At 44.4% G+C, this 13,830-nt stretch overlaps 1 long non-coding RNA gene across 1 annotated transcript; it reads left to right on the top strand.

Moving 5' to 3' along the window:
- The first annotated feature begins 6,774 nt into the window (after positions 1-6,774).
- LOC113959222 lies at positions 6,775-8,680 on the top strand. The gene is made up of 3 exons (XR_003531742.1): positions 6,775-6,784; positions 7,263-7,269; positions 8,561-8,680. It is a non-coding gene; the product is annotated as an uncharacterized LOC113959222 (long non-coding RNA).
- The last annotated feature ends 5,150 nt before the right edge of the window (positions 8,681-13,830 follow it).

Below are 13,830 nucleotides of genomic sequence, written 5' to 3'. Positions count from 1 at the left end.
AAGAAACCAAACAGAACGCGTTTCAAACAACAGGTGAGGGTTAACAATATGTCAAAGAAACTAACTTTCAGGACTGGGGATTTACCTTATAGTATAACAGGCATAGTTACAACATTAAAGGGTTGTTCAGAAAATTTTCCCAAGGCAATATCAATGGCAGTCAGTTCCAGAACCTGCACAGAGTCTTGGTTCATGATCTGTACCTCTCGTTCCCATTGTCCTGTATCAGGATTTACTCAAGACATTGCAACCTTTCATGTTTTTTCTAGATGCATGTGTGAAGGCTCTGAGGCCTTTTACTGTTTCAGGTTTGCATCTGGTGTGGCTTTTAAAGGTAAATTACCTATTTCTGCTCACAATCTGTGCTTAGGGAGATGAATTTAAATGTCACCGTCAAAACTTACCAGGGCAGCTTGGAATCCTGTGTCCTCAGCCAGCATCCAATTCAAATTGTCCTTCGAAGTTGGAATGTTGACGATGACCGGATCTCTTCCATCTAGTTCCTGTAATCGTCCTCTGCTTTTAATGACAAGCTTTGCAAACATCTCATTAACAGTCTACATAGTTTTTGGTGGTGTGTGGGGCAGAAACAACCACTTAGAATTTGCAGTGGGTCTTGTCAGTCTGATCCCACTGAAACAAAACTTCAATGGTTTATACCTGCTGGAAACAAGGACTAGGCAGATTTGCCATTCAGGATTTCTCCTGTTTTGTCTGCTTTGTATCGCCTTGGCACAAATGTCTAACACCTGTCTTGCCTCTGCTGTCAGAGGTTTGTTAGACGTTAGGTTGGAGTTCCCCTTTAGCAGCTCAAACAGAGGGTGTGGGTCTCGTGTGGTTATGGTTAAAACAGGCCTTAACCAATTGACAGCCCCTTGAGGCTTCTGCAATTCGTGTAAATATAAAGTGTTTTTTACCTCGAGCTGCAGCAGCTGCGGAGAACCTTTTTGTTGCATTAATTCCCGTCCAAGGTAAGTCCAGAGTTGTGATTGCTGGATCCTCTCTAAAACAATCTGAAGTCCTTCATCTTGGACAGTTTTGGTTAGAGCAGTAATAACAAATGGCAGTTCATTTCTTGTGACCATGGTTATTAATGTGTCATCTGAATAATAATGTATCATGGCTGTTTGATATCTTGTCGGGCTATTTTGCATCCCCTGATGAAGGACAGCCCAGCAGTGATTTTGCATGGGTTGTGCATTGTTCAAGGCCATGATGGGAAAGAAAAGCCTCTGTGCATCCTCAGGGTGTAGGAGGGTGGTAAAGAAGCAGTTCTTTGAATCAGTTACTACTAGTGGTCAATTTACTGGGAGCATAGTGAATGAAGGTAGTCTGTTCTGCAATGCTCCTGTAAGCTTTATGGTTGCATTTACTGCTTTTATGTGTTGCAGCGTTCTCCACCTGTCACTTTTCTTGGGGGTGCAGGTATTTTTGGGGCTGGTTGATGGCACATTGAGGCTCGCTTCAAGCTGCTTCCTCTCTTGCACATGAAAGGTGGTGCTACAGAGGAGTACAGCGAGCAGTACGGCAACAAGCAGTGTGATGCTTGCGGCATAACCTTTGCCTTGCTTATGGCACCCTTGGTACAACTGAACCCATTCTCTGCTGTTAGGGTATTTGTGAGATGTTGCTGCTAAGGGTCTCCAAGGCCAATCCCTTTGAGAGTGATCAGTGTCTCCACATCTAACACAACTTACCCTATGTCTGGCTTCTTTTTGTACTCCTAGTTGGGCATTTAAGGCCACAGCTAAAGAGGCAGTCTGGTGCTTCTCAGAGCTAACTCTTTGGTAGGGTTGAATTAGCTCAGTAATGTTGCAGCCTTCCCCTGCAGGAGGGGTTTGCAAAGCTCCCCTACAGCTTGTGTTCCCCTCTTCAAAAGCCAATTGCCTATACAACATCTCTCTGGCTTCATTGTATTCAACTTGCTTGTTTAAAGCAGACTGCAGCTGGTCTAAACATCTCAAATTTGGTTCTGTACAACCTTGTAACACTTTTGTGGGGGACAGGTAATCATCTTGGTTTGTAGTGAGAATGTTTTTCATAGCTTTTAGGGCTTGCCTGGCCACTACACCGCATATCTCTCTATGGTATTTATATTGTGTATCTATTGAACTATAATTTGCATCCCCGGTTAACTGATGTGCTGTTATGCTTGCTTGGGTGTTAACTGCTGCGTATTTGGCACAAATTTCCCGAAAGCCAGATAGTCAGACTGTATATTGGGTGTCATTACGAACTAATTTCATTAGCTCTTTCCAGTCATGTGGGGTGAAAAAATAGATGGAACTCAATGTTTCTAAGTACCCTACGGTATTTATCAAAGACATGCCAGTATCTTTTACCGAATGCCTCAGTTTCTCTGTAGCTCCATACAGGGGCTGAAGTTGAGGGGACTGGTTTTGGTTAAATTCGTTTGAGCACGCCTGAATATTATTCAAGCTTCCCATTCGAAGTGCCTTGTCCAGATACTGTTCCCACATGTTAACTGACCTCCCTCCATTTGCCTCTTCGTTCCCTCCCGGTGGAACCATCCTTGGTTCCTTCTCCCTAACCCCTACTCCTCCCCCCCGTGGTTCTAGTGAACCCGGTTCCCTGTGGGGGGGGGGTGGTGGGCGGTGGGTAGGGGGCGGGGTTGCTTTCCCCTTTGTGTCTGTGGGTGGGATGGGGCTGTGCTGGGGTCGGAAGAGAAGGATCGGTGTCCGGTCAGTTTGGCGGGCAACATGGCTGCGCCAAATCTGAGACATGTGGTCGCTGTTCATCTGCAGCGTGGGGTGGTAAATATGCTGGATTACCTCCCTCATGACTGTAACAGAGTTCCCTGCGTTGATCCAATGGGCGGGGATCTAGCATATCGGCTTTGTTTCTTCCCAGTGACCCGTACTACCCCGGCTCCCGGCTCTCGACCCACAGTTTAACTCACGAACGGTTCCCGTCCCTCCCCCCAGTATGTCCCGTGAGTTTCTGTTACTATGTTGCAAGTTTGGTAATTGTTTGTGTGTGTGTCTTGGTTCAGAATATGGTAAGATTTTAGCAGTAAAGTAAATGTTTCAATGTCTCTGTGAGGTTTCTATGGAAACAAAGCATCTTATGTTACCTTAGCTCCAGGCAGCTGCTGGCGCACATGGTTGGGAGTTCCTTTGTGTAGCAGTTTCGGTTTCTCCGGTAGTCGTTTCTCTGAGGTTTTTCTTCTCGGTGTCTCTGTGGGGGTTTCGGGGCTACTCCAGTTGCGGTGGGGGGGCGCGGGGCTGCTTGGGTGGCTCCGGGTGCGACTGGGGTCCTCGGTTCGGGCTGTGAGCGCGGGGCAGGTGGCTGGTGTTGGTCGGGCTCGGCAGGCGCTGGCTTGGTGGCAGGCTCCAAGATCGCTGTGCGGTGCAGGGGTTTCGGGCGCTGCAGCGGGAAGTGGCGATGCGGCGCCTTCAGCTGGTCCCGCGAAGTTTGAATGTGACGCGGCGGGGTCGCGGTACGGTTTTTAAGCGCGGAGCAGAGCCAACAGGAGCGGCAGGCGGGTGGGAGTTGTGTCAGTTTTTACTGGGCAGAGGATATTAGAGGCAGCAGCGACGGAGTCACTTTTCATGCACACGGTTGAACCATGGCAAGCAGCAGGTAGCGGGGCTTCCCCTGGCAGTTTTAAGGTGCTCCGCCGCCTGGGTCTCCGAGCTGCGGGTACCAGACCAGTTAGGGAAAAGTCCTTGCCGCGTGAGATGTGCCACTGCATAAGTCGGAGTCCGGTCTGCCCTCTCCGACCGCTTCGATCTGTTGGTTTTTTCTTTTCTTCGTTCTTCTTCTCGTTCCTGTGCACTTTTCCTAATATTTGGGAACTCCTAAACTAACTTTCCGTTTCTCATATGCAACTGAGATAACGGGTTATAGACGTCTGGGTTTTTTTGCAGTAAAAGATTCCCGTGTTGGAATAATCGACTCGATAACCGGAATCTACCGTCGAATTTCCTGATTCAGGATAATCTAAACTGACTTAATATAAGTTAAAAAAGTCCCATGTTTGGGTGCACCATGTGTAGCATTGCGGGTACTTTACATGGTAAAGAATGAACACGCTCCTTGTGAGGTGGTGAGACAAAGAGGTTTATTTCAAATTTGGCGCTTCCCTTTATACCCTGATAGCATGTGACCTTCTAACCAATAGGGTTATCCACTTAGATGCATGCTCCTTTGGGTTTCTCAGCCCTGGTACGTCCCCCGTGCCTTGGATATGTCTCCTACAGTTGTCCTAGTTAGAACAACTGGGACCAGTTCATCACTGTGTGGGTGTAACCCAAACTGTTTATTCTACACCCTCCATGCCATTTCCCAGAAACTTTTAACAATAGACCATTTGCAGCAGCTGCCCAGAGTACACCTGGCCCCGAAGGCTAAAGGTGGGGGTAGAGACCTGTGAGATAGGAGGATGCTCCTGTCCTCATACCCACTACTCACAATCACCCATTGTGGAACTACCCTCCCTGGGGGAGGTACTGGGCATTCCTGCCTGAACCTGAGGGTATATAGTCTTGGGGTCTTGGGACTTCTGGTGCCATTCGTCAGATCCAGAGGAGGACCAGAACCTCGACCGGACTGCAACCACCACCCTCGACCAGACTGCAACCAGCACTCTCACCAACAGGTTTTCCCTCTCCTTTTACTCTGGACTCAGGGGGACCACGTGGGGCTCAGCCCAGGTGCCAACGAACACCACTCTGTTTGTGCCCCAGGGTACTGGGTTATACATCTGGATTTTGTGGGTTAAACCAATTGTTTGTCCATATAATTGTATTTATGGTATTATTTTTATTAAATTGTAACTGACTTATAATCTCTTTGGAGCTGGGTTCATTTCTCCTGCCGGTTTACCTTTAAACCAGCACATTTCTTGGCACCCAATGTGGGACCGAGAGAGAAGTCAGAATTACAATTTCATTTTAAGCGTTTTTCTATTTGGATACAGAAACTCCCTGATCACCATGTTGTTTGATGTATTCATGTGGATGTTGTATCTGAACCTGTTCATATTTCCACATATGGGAAACTATTTGCCTATTTTGATGCTCTCTTTAAGACTAGGGAGAGGGATCAAAATTGCTTTATTAATATATTGTGTTTATGTCATCATAACATCAGAAGTAGTGAGTTTCATTGTGAATGTGTATTCAGTCTTGTTTGCCTGTCCTGGTTTGGGTTGCTACCTCTGGGGTCTCATTGAAAATCGCACTCTGCCCTTTGGGGGAACAGGAGGGATTGGTTGTTTCCAGCCTCTCACCTCCTCCTTCCCCTTCAGACCTGCTACAACAGTCTTTAAAAATATTGAGTTTCCTTTTGATGTTAAAGACAGCGTAATGTCGTTGTTAGTGTTGCTTTGTCTGCTCTGTACTGTCTACACCATGCTTAGGGTCAGAACAGGGCCTTCTAGGGAGGTTGTTTGGATGCCTGCCCTGGGAGTGGATAATGTTGAGTGGCACGGGAAGTGGGAGGACATCGACCAGTATTTGGAGTTCTCTCCCCCAATGGTCTGGAAATTCACCCCCGAACAACTTCAGGATCCTGTTAGCATGATAAGATTGGTGAAGGAAAAATGTTCTGGTAGCTCCAGAGATGGTCAGCTCACAGCAACCTGCTGGGCCCTGGCCACTGCCTACCGGACACTACTTGACATGGTACAGCACTGTCAGGGGGAGGAGAGAAGGAGCAAATCCACAGGCACCATGTCCACCCAAACCACAGTTGAGTCAGAGGGAAAAAGAAATAAACCAACCGGCACCGTGTCCATGCAAACCGTCAAGGAATCAGAAGGACAACCAAAACCAATAGCAGTCACCCTTGTCCAGAAAAGGAAATAAAAGACTAAATCAGTTCCTATAGGGAATGATGACGAAGAGGCAGGACCTTCACATCCACTGGAGGAGACAGTCAGAAATAATCACTCGGTCCCTATCCCTGGGTGAGCTACATGAGCTCCGGAGAGAGTTCACACGACAGGCGAATGAGTCCATTCTGACCTGGCTACTCCAAATCTGGGATGCCACGGCTAACGATACAATTCTAGATGGGAGTGAAGCAAGGCAACTGGGATCCCTGTCTCGAGATGTAGTCATTGATCAGGGGATTGGAAGGAGGGAGGAAACTCTCAGCCTCTGGCAATGACTGCTGTCCAGTGTGAGGGAGAGATATCTTTGTAAGAAGGACCTCCACATACAGCAAGAGCAATGGAACACAATTGAACAAGGTATCTGGTGCTTAAGGGAATTAACTGTACTGGAGATAATCTTTTCAGAGGACGAAAGATTCCCTAAAAGTCCAGATGGTGTACAGTGCACTTCCCAGATGTGGTCAAAGTTTGCACGGTTCGGGCCAGAAATGTATTCCCACTACTTAGCAACGTTGCAATGGAGGGAGGGAGAGGACAAGGTGGGCGCACTAGTTAGTAAACTCAGGATTTATGAAGACACTGTCACCGCCCCATTATGAACCCACTTCTCATCTGTGGAAACCAAACTGGTCGAACATGTCCAAAGCCTGGAAGAGAAGACTGAAGAGGGCCATCAGAAGCTAAGAGAGGAAATTAAGGAAGGGATCTTCCATATCTCACCAGGACAAACAAGAGTCTCTGCTATCAGGAGCAGGCATCCCCTAGCTAAGGAGAGAGGGTACACTCCACGTGGCCTTCACTTGGAGGGGTGTGCAGTACACCTGGAATCGACTGCCCCAGGGGTGGAAACACAGTCCCACCATTTGCCATGGACTGATCCAGGCTGCACTAGAAAAGGGTGAGGTTCCAGAACATCTACAGTACGTCAATGACATCATTGTATGGGGGAAGACAGCAGGGGAAGTCTTCAAGAAAGGAGAGAAGATAATCCAGATTCTCCTAAGAGCTGGTTTTGCCATTAAACAGTTCTTAGGAGTGAAGTGGCAAGATGGATGTTGCCAGATTCCAATGGAGGTGATTAACAAAATAGCAACCATGTCCCCACCAACCAGCAAGAAGGAAACACAGGCTTTCCTAGGCCCCGTGGGTTTTTGGAGGATGCATATCCCTGAGTACAGTCAGATTGTAAGCCCTCTCTACCTTGTGATATGGAAGAAAAATGATTTCCAGTGGGGCCCCGATAAACAACAAGCCTTTGAACAGATTAAACAGAAGATTGCCCATGCAGTAGCCCTTGGGACAGTAAGGACAGGACAGGATGTGAAGAACGTGCTCTACACTGCAGCCGGGGAAAATGGTCCTTCCTGGAACCTCTGGCAGAAAGTGCCTGGGGAGACCCAAGGACGATCGTTGGGATTCTGAAGTTGACGATACAAAGGATCTGAGGTCAGCTGTACCCCAAGTGAGAAAGAGATCCTGGCTACTTATGAAGGAGTTCGAGCTGCCTCAGAAGTGATTGGCACCAAAGCACAACTCCTCCTGGGACGCCGACTACCAGTGCTGGGCAGGATGTTCAAGGGAAGAGTTCCTTCTACACATCACGCCACCGATGCCACATGGAGTAAGTGGATCCCTCTGATCACACAGCGAACCCGGATAGGGAATCCTAATCGCCCTGGGATTCTGGAAATTATCACCAATTAGCCCGAAGGTGAGAGTTTCGGACTATGCTCTGAAGAAGAAGAGGAGCAGGTGACACGGGTTGAGGAGGCCCCACTGTATAACCAACTACCAGAAGATGAAAAGCGATATGCTCTCTTCACAGATGGTTCCTGTCACATCGTAGGGACAAACCGAAAATGGAACGCAACCATATAGAGTCCCACACGGCGAGTCGCAGAAACGACCGAAGGACAAGGTGGGTCAAGTCAGGTTGCAGAGCTTAAAGCCATTCAGTTGGCTTTGGATATAGCTGAATGAGAGAAGTGGTCGAGACCATCTCTACACAGACTCATGGATGGTGGTCTGTGGGGATGGTTAGAGCAATGGAGAAAGGCCAACTGGCAGCGCCAAGGGAAACCCATCTGGGCGGCTGAGATGTGGCAGGACATCCCTGGTCGGGTAGAGAAGCTGAGCATGAAAGTCCATCACGTAGATGCTCATGCACCCAAGAGTTGGGCTAATGAAGAGCATCAGAACAATGAGCAGGTGGACCGAGTTGCCAGGATTAAAGTCTCTCAGGTAGATCTGGATTGGCAGCACAAGGGAGAATTATTTCTGGCTCGATGGGCCCATGATGCCTCCGGTCATCAGGGGAGAGATGCAACATACAGATGGGTTCGTGACCGAGGGGTGGATCTAACCATGGACAGTATCTCACAGGTTATCCATGACTGTGAGACGTGTTGCCATCAAGCAGGTCAAGCAGGTGAAGCCTCTATGGTATGGTGGACGGTGGTCAAAATACAGGTATAGGGAAGCCTGGCAAGTTGACTACATCACGCTCCCCCAAACCCGTCAAGGCAAGCGCTATGTGCTGACCATGGTAGAAACAACCACTGGATGGCTGGAGACATACCCCGTACCTCATGCCACTGCCCGGAATACCATCCTGGGCCTTGAAAAGCAAGTCCTGTGGTGACACGGCACCCCGGAGAGAATCGAGTCTGATAATGGGACCCATTTCAAGAATGGCCTGAGAGACACCTGGACCAGAGAGCACAGCACTGAGTGGGTGTATCATGTCTCCTACCATGCACCAGCTGCTGGAAAAGTTGAACGGTGCAACGGACTGCTGAAAACCACCTTGAAGGCACTGGGCAGGGGGACTTTCAAATACTGGGAGGTGCATTTAGCAAAGGTCACCTGGTTGGTCAACACCCGAGGTTCCATCAGTCAAGTTGGCCCTGCCCAATCAGAACCCTTGCATACTGGAGATGGAGATAAAGTCCCCATGGTGCATATGAGAGGTATGTTAGGAAAGACTGTTTGGATTAGTCCCACCTCAAGCAAAGGCAAATCTATTCAAGGGATTTTTTTGCTCAAGGGCCTGGTTTCACTTGGTGGGTAATGCAAAAAGATGGGGAGAGACGTTGTGTACCACAAGGGGACCTAATTTTAAGTGAGAATGGTCTGTAATGTTTCATTGTATATATATATGTATATAGTTTTTAAAAGGTGTTAATTTGGGCATGACATGGATGGTATAGAATAATATGGATGAGGAGGTTCAGAGACATAGCAACACAAACAACATGATCAAAGCAATGTCCAATTTATTATTTAAATCAGTTAACTTATATACATTTTAGTTTGCTCAGGGTACATGCTCACAACAAGATGATTGGATAGCTCAGTTTGTGCATGCATCTCATGCTCTCAGTTTATTGGATCTGAGGCTCTGTCCATGCAACCTGAAATCATCCTTGGCATAGAAACCTCTTTCTAATTAATCTGCTTTTAGGGTTTTACTAAATCTGCAGGTGTACTTTTATCTCTAGGTTCTCAAGGTTTTCTTACTATAAACATATTATGTTCTCAAACCTTATAATTAGATACACAGCTAACAAGTATAAACATTACATATTTTCACACAGCCTATAAGTATAAACAATACAGTTTGTCACTTCCATGGCAAGCAAGACCTACAGAGTGCAGGAAAAATTGTTCAGAGAAATCTCTCAGTTCCAGCGACAATTCCCCAGTTCTGCTTTGAACAATTTTTACTGCATTCCTGCAACATTCTTCATCATACCTATAACATATTAACAAACACAATTACATATAATAATACCACTACCATTAACAAACTTAACAACCTATTGATCTGAAAGTTTGTGCTCTTAACTCTGTGCTTAAAGGTGTTTCTAAATATAGGGCTTATTCTAGAAAGCTTTTATTCAATCTAAAAACACTTCTGCAAATGGAACTCCATTCAACTTAGGGTTATGTGTCTTCTGTTTTTATTTAAGGTGTTTGTGTCCAAAGTTGTTTGTGCATTTGTTCATATATTCACACACATACATGCATACACTTTCATTCATTCACTTTCACACGGTGGCCACCATCATCCAAACACATTCTCACACAAACATACTTTTGAATTCCATTTCACTGTGTTTTATGAACTAAGAAACCATAATTATTCTCTAGTACCTTATAATGTTAAAGTTTCTTAACTAAACAGATAAAATTAACCAGATAGATAAACTTTCTTTTACCAATACCTAGTGAGTAATCCAAAGATCATACATTATACTTAAATTCTTACCCTCTATAACTTCTATACCTCTTAACTTCTAAAATTATGTGCCTTAAAAGTATTGAAAAAATTGTGCTCATAATACTGAAAAATTGTGCTTTAATAATATTGAAGAGACTGTTAGCTACAACAACTTCTGGTGTTGTCACAGTCACCTTGTTGCAAAATAACTAAAGTTTAGCAATTGGTAGTAGAATGGCTAAGGCTTAGTAGGAGAGTAGGCCCAGTTAGCAACACTCCGAAGTAGTAAGTTAGTAACTTTGTTCGTGAGCATGGAATGTGCTATAGAAATGGAAACAATAATGAAAGCACTTAGTCAAGCATGTATATAATGATTTGTTACCTAGGATGTAGTAATGTTACCTAGGATGTGGTAAGGGTCTGTTAAACAGTTTCTAGGGGTAAGACAACTTAAGCAGATTGATGATTAAGAGTGGATGTTTACTAATTGTTAGGGTAAGACAACTTAAACAGATTTATGATTAGAGTGGATGATTACTAATTATTATCAGTATGAAATATGAGTTAGTGTGTGTAACTGAGTGTAACTGTTTTGCTGTGGGAACTGCATGTAAACATGTTTGTGTGAGAGTATAAAAGCTGTACGAAAAATGAGGGAATCGGAATCCTGACTTGGGACGCTAGTCCACAGGTTCCCGGGCCCTGAATAAAGCACCACATAAACCGGCACTCTGTTGGTTTGTGTTTTTTTTTGTTACGGGCAACAACCTGCAGGAACAACATCAACCTTGTTCTGAAGAACCAGTTTCTTTCCAAGGTTTCATCCATCATGCAGATAACCAGAGAACACTTGTGTGCACATGAAACACTTTTGCAGGTCAATAGAGGAGGGCTGTCCCCCTTTTCGCTTTGCAAAAGTGTGTTAAGAATTCTTGAATTATCAATCTCTTTACTTAATACCTTTGCGCTAATAACAAAAAATCTATAACAGTTCTATTTCATAACAGAGTATGCTACATACTATCTACATCTTCTAACAATTCTGATAAAATTATAGGTTAACATGTTCAAAAATTCTACTTTCATGTTCTCATCTGGGTCAGGATGGGTATTAATTACATGATGCAACCGATAAATTTCCCAAATGGTTCTGTTAGCTCCTGTCGTACTGTAGTAAAAGATGGAGCTGTCTTATCATCATGTACTGCTTGTATTGCTTTTCTGATTACAATTCACAGTTGTGTTACAAAAGTCGTTTCAGTTGAAAAGTACAGATAGTTAATAAGTACAAAATAAGATACATGGGTAAAAAGAAAAGAATTCCTATAGATCACTTAGGTCTACAGTTAAATGCGATTTGCAAAAGAAAAGTAATGTATCAATAGTTGCTTTGGGATGTATAATAAAACTCCAGAACTTCAATTGATCTTAACTATAAAACAATAGGATTTGTTAAAGCTGAGGAACCATCCAGTGAAAAAATGAAACTACAGGATTGAAAAACTGATAAAAATCATATCTGATTACACTGTAAAAAAAAGGTTTTTTCTACAGCCTTAATTCCTCTCAGCAACTCTAAAATTTCAATGTCTCATTCAAAATGTGATACATAGCATTTGTGAGTGTAAAATCAAAAGGAATACTGAGCATTCTCTGCTTAAAATCTCTAGAATGCAAATAAGCAATTTTAAATTAAGAAAAAAGTTGCAAGAAAAGGTAATTTCCTGCTTCAAAAAGAACTTTCATTGATTTCAAAAGTTTGGATCCTAGAACCATCAGTCCAGAATCTTATCCAAATGATGATGTCATCAATACATTTTAAAGTAGCTTTCAATTAGGTTAAATAAAGAAAATAGAAACCGATAAAGAAAGCTCAGTAAGAGTTTCTATTTCTAGATAAAGTTTGCTTGAAATGCATAAGATGTGATACACATGACGGAGTTTATAGGTGTTTAGTGAGAGTTTTGTGCTGCTTAGTGTGTTACTGTGAATAGTCAGCACAAAGATAATGTTATAAAAGAGTGAGTCTATAATTTCTACTCCTCATTGAAAAAGGACATATTTTGCATAAGTCATGGTAACATTTGCTCTGGGTTGCAACAGTATTTGCTTTTCTTATAAAATATTTCATCTGCCTAAATTCAAAAAATCCTTTTTCAGTTTTCTTAGCTCAAATGAGCATACAAATAAGGTAAGCATTCAGGGAACATTTTTTATGTTTAAACTCTCTCAATCAATAGTGCTGTAACTTCTGGGGGTCCAAGAACTTCAAAGTTTTCTCAAATAGTTAAAGATCATTACAAACTAAAAAAATCTAGAATACTGCAGTGCAAGGAACAGTACAGACTCTTACAGACTTCAGTGTTTCCAGTTTATACAAGCATTCTTGCTACTAGAATCTCAGATAAAGTTTCAAGAGTTAAGAGAAAAAAAGAAAGAAAAAAAAGATCCGTATTATTGGAGATAATACTTATTCTTAAAATGCTGTAACACAGATGTAATATAACTCGATCTCAACCCATACTGAGTAATCATAGATTTAGCTTCTTTTAGCATCTTCTAATTTAATATTTAATAGCTTGTAGTGGTTTCACCCTAGGTCTTCCTGGAGACCAACTTGTAACCAGGAAGGAACTAGAAAAGTGATCACGGAAGTATTCCATGCTATTCCTTTACGTAACTGGAGGTATAAATAAAGCCAGTGGGAGGGATCGCGCCCTCTTCCTCTCCGGCGAGGTTCGAGAACGGTGGGTCCCTGTTTCGGTCGAGCTTATCTGGAGCCAAGGCCTACAGTGACTGCCGCTATCCGCTTCGCGTGAGAGGAGAGCCTTGGGCTGCGTCAAGTCATTCTGCCTGTTCGAAGGGAAGTGGTGAGATTTCTGCTAGTTTGCCTTCGGCTGGCTGTTTGACTTGCTCGGTCCTTGCCCCTTTTTTGTCTCTCTCCCTTTCCCTCCCCCTCCCCCCCCCCCCCCCAGGTGTGTGGTATTTTCTGTTTGTGTATCTGATGTAAAAAATATATATATATATATATATATATATATATTTGCTATAGCTTTGGCTGCTTAGTTGTTTTTTTTTTCCCTCTTTTCCCTCTCTGGGAGGCGGGTCCTTGTTGTCGAGTTTTGGGGACTTGGCGGGAAGCCAGCTCAAAACTTGAACATAGCTTCTATTGTCTCCCGCATCTGTTATAACTGGAAATGCGTTAGGAGTTAACAACTAAACTTTTTCTTTATCATAGCATCTTACAGAATCTCTTTCTATCTCTGCTCCAGACTCTTCTACTCTCGTCAGCCCCTGATCTCCCAAACAGCAGATTTACAGATCTCTCCAGCACGGTTTCACCCCCTCCCCCCACCCTGAAATAGAGTTTGAGGAGGTGGTGGAAGCGACAGAAAAAAAAAGGCTTGGGGAAACCTGCTCCTGTATGGGGATATAGGGAGCTGGCAATGGCAAAGGAGGTGCAGAAAGCCCTTGTCACTTTAACTTCTGTTCTGTCACAGATGTTTGTAAAGCTTTTCTTGCAGCTGCACTCGGTTCTTTGAGTCTCTCTGTCTGTTCTTGTAGTTCGATGCCGAACCCGAGAAAGGGGGGCAAATGGTAGCAGCGGTAGATAAGCGGCACGGGAGTGTGTTGGTTCATGGTCCCTTCCCCCCTCCCCGAATGGAGTTTCTTCTTACCGAGAGTGTCTCTTGCTGGGTTCAGCGGGGGGGCGATGGCAGCTTTTGGCGGGTCGGGGTCGGTGTCGCGC

This window comes from Corapipo altera, unplaced genomic scaffold, assembly GCF_003945725.1.
Source record: "Corapipo altera isolate COAL_440 unplaced genomic scaffold, ASM394572v1 61029, whole genome shotgun sequence".
In the NCBI taxonomy this organism is placed as follows: Eukaryota; Metazoa; Chordata; class Aves; order Passeriformes; family Pipridae; genus Corapipo; species Corapipo altera.
This window is presented reverse-complemented; position numbering and strand designations above follow the sequence as displayed.